Source organism: Chrysochloris asiatica, unplaced genomic scaffold, assembly GCF_000296735.1.
Source record: "Chrysochloris asiatica unplaced genomic scaffold, ChrAsi1.0 scaffold00005, whole genome shotgun sequence".
NCBI classification, from domain to species: domain Eukaryota; kingdom Metazoa; phylum Chordata; class Mammalia; order Afrosoricida; family Chrysochloridae; genus Chrysochloris; species Chrysochloris asiatica.
This window is the reverse complement of record NW_006408523.1, coordinates 44,279,326-44,282,733: the sequence shown is the minus strand read 5'-3', so window position 1 is coordinate 44,282,733 and position 3,408 is coordinate 44,279,326. Positions and strand designations below refer to the sequence as shown.

Genomic DNA, 3,408 nt, shown 5'->3' with positions numbered 1-3,408 from the left:
TGCCACCCTAGAATCCTCTAACCAGCAAAGCTGTCAATCAAATACGATGGTGTAATCAAAACATTCTAGGATAAACAGAAGCTAAGGGATTTTGCCAAAGCCAACCCTGCTATAAAAAAACATCTTAAAGGAAGTTCTGTAGACTGAGAACCAACAAGAACACACAACAACTAGAGAATGATGCACATGGCAGCATTACCCTGAACTCAACTGACAAATGGAAGAGTCAAGAACAGAATAAAATTATAAGAATAGAGGATCTTGGAGGTCAGTCTACTATCAAAACAATTACCATGTGAAAGAAAGTAAACACAAAGGAACAGAAACCCAGATGATGGGAAGGTCAGGTAGATTACAGGATTAAAATAGACTATTTTAAATGGTGGGACGAATTAATGGAATATAAGGTAACCACAACAATGGGGTTGGGATTTAGTTCGGGTGTTGGGGAGGGCAATACAAGAAGGAAGAGGTGGAGGCAGAAGAACAAGATAGATAGGGAAACACTGCGACAGGTTTGCATGGCCTAAGTGGAACAGAGGTAAATAGTGAGTGATGCATGCTCAACCTTGGAACAACAGGGCTCTGGGACACAGGGATCTAGGTATAGCTTGAAGAGGGAAAATAATACTAAAATGCTTGACTGTCTTGTGAATATTAGTTTCCCTTGCCTACTATTGTAAAATAGACACTTGAGTGGGATAGAAAGCAATGTTGGGAAACATGATTACAGAAAACTTGTAATCCCGTCTTCAGCCTATAACTGATTGGAATGCCTAAAAGGGGTTCTAGAACTTGCCCAGTGAAATAGGCCTCGTGCAAAGTCTTTACAGAGTATAAGACCTTAGGTGGAATCCTGAGTCCCATCCAGAACTTTATGAGGTGGGACATTTCCACTAGAAAGGGCAAGCAGACCAGCCTGGAACAGCTACAGTGACAGAAAATACTTCTTCAAAGAAAGATCATCAGGAAAAACCCAAAACAAAAATGCCAGCATGACTGGCTACTAGACGACTAAGCAAGCTGTTTGCCAGGAAGACATCAAGGCTAGCAATCAAGTTCCTTCAGGACAAACTCCCCTCTAATACTGAAACTCAAAGGGAACACACAAACAAACATGTAAGCTTGCTAGTGACCACATTGGTCTATTGGTGAGTAGAAGAGGGGGAAAGGCAGCAATGGAGAAATGGGTTGAGTTCAACCACAGTCCATTGACCCCATGTTGACCTGGAGATGAGAGAGAGAGAGGAAGGGCTGATTGGTCCAAAGTGTGGTGAGACTGAGGACACTTGAGCCCATGGACAAGGACACAGCCACAGAAGGCTAGAGCTGAGAGTGAAGCATCCAGCTGATATGAAGTGAGGGGAGATGCACAAGAACACCCAAACTTGCAGACAGTAGTATCCTTTTGACCTAGCCTTGATGGCTCGATAATCAGACCTCGACTAGAGGAAGATTACAAATAATAATAATATTTTGAAAAAGGAAACAAGGGTAAATTGCTACAATTTAATGACCCTGGCCTATAGTCAGAGAGGTAGTTATTCTAAATACCAACAGAGAGGTAAAGAGACTTCACATCAAGTATCAACGTTATCCCCTCTATACACAGGGTAGATAGGGATGGGCAACCTAGACATTGGCTACCTAAAATGAGGACATGAAGTGACTATCTTACAAGGTTTCAAGGGGGAATTTAGTTTAAGAGTATGAGGAGAGGGGGGAAGAGTCCCCACTGAATAGATTTCATCTTGTCTAGATGGGTCTGGTGAAGAGATGGGGATGAGATTAGTATGGTTCAATAGTGAATAATTGTTATCATGACTAATTGCGCCTGTCACAATTGCAAAGGTAGAAGTTTTATAACAAAAATAGGGGAGTGGTTAATCTCACAGTCCAGAAACAGAGAACCCTAGGACCATCAAGAGAGAAGCACACAAGCAGAATGCAGGACCTTATCCAGAAAAGCAGTATCACCAGAGACGGAGGCAGAGATGCGGGCATGGAGAGAGAGAGTGGCTGAGGACTATAGATTCATGGGAAGAGAGGGATTAAGAGCTGGTGGCCAGGAGGCATACTTGCAGAATGTGCCCTTTGGAGATGTAAATTATTATATATGCCTGAGTGGAGTTTTTTTGTATGTTGTTTTTTTTTTTTAAGCTAAAGTGGATAGTGAGAAATACTGTTAACTGATGGTACATGGAGATTATAATCAATGTAATGAAACAAGATGTACGATTTATTGAATGTAAAACTGGTGATCTGTTCTGTAAACTTTCACTCAATCCACACAATAAAAACCTTAAAACAACAACAAAAAGGACATATTGCATTAGGTAAATCTGATACAAAAAACCCGCAGAGAATATCAGTTTGAGGACTAAGGTGCACCTGACCCAAGTCATGGTATTTTCAGTCACCTCGTATGAATGTGAAAGTTGGACAGTGAATAAGGAAAACTGTAGAAGAATCAGTGTTTTTAAATTGTGGTGTTGGTGATGAATATTGAAAGTACCATGGACTGCCAGAAGGACAACAAACTGTCTTGGAAGAAATAAAGCCAGAATGCTCCTTAGAAGTTTGGACATGTCAGGAGGGATCAGTCCCTGGAGGAAGACGTCATGCATGGTGAAGTGGATGGTTCACGGAAAAGAGGAAGACTCCCAACAGTTGGATTGACACAGTGTCAGAAACAATGGGCTCAGATATAACAACAATTGTTTGGATGGCGCAGGACCAGGTAGTATTTTGTTCTGTTCTGCATAGGGTTGATATGAGTCGGAACAACGAACTAGGCGGCACCTACCAACAACAACAATATGTATGTGTAGCCTGTTGGTGTCAGGGACTCGCTTTTTAACAAAAGTACAGGGGAGATCACTGTTTTCATCTGATTGTTTTTTCATGGACAATATTGCCAGCTTTCTTTGTATGTATGTTGAGGTCCTGCCCCAATGTTGTTTGTTAGTCTTCTCGTGAGAATAATATGTAACGAATTTAAATGCAAGAAAAAGAGAAAAGTAAAAAAAAACAACCAAAAAACAAAGAATTGAAAGAAGAGTCATCAACAACCTACAATGAGCAGATGACACAACCTTGCTTGCTGAAAGTGAAAAGGACTTAAAATACTTATTAATAAAGTCTCTAAGCTACAATCTGCAGTAAAGAAAACAAAAATCCTCACAACTGGACCAGTAAATAACACCATGATCAATGAAGAAAAGATTAAAGTTGTCAAATACTTTCGTTTGCTTGAATCCACAATCAACTGTAATGGAAACAGCAATCAAGAAATCAAATGACATATTACGTTAGGCAAATCTGCTGAACAAGACCTCTTTTAAAGTGTTCAAGAGCAAAGATGTCATTTTGAGGACTAAAGTGTACCTGTCTCAAGCCATGGTATTT

The 3,408-nt window shown here is 40.4% G+C and overlaps 1 protein-coding gene across 1 annotated transcript in view; it reads right to left on the bottom strand.

Annotated features, from left to right (window-relative positions):
- The window catches only part of TBC1D4 (TBC1 domain family, member 4), a 256,076-nt gene that overhangs the window by 131,182 nt on the left and 121,486 nt on the right, over positions 1–3,408 (bottom strand). The gene's annotated exons all lie outside the window — the stretch shown is intronic.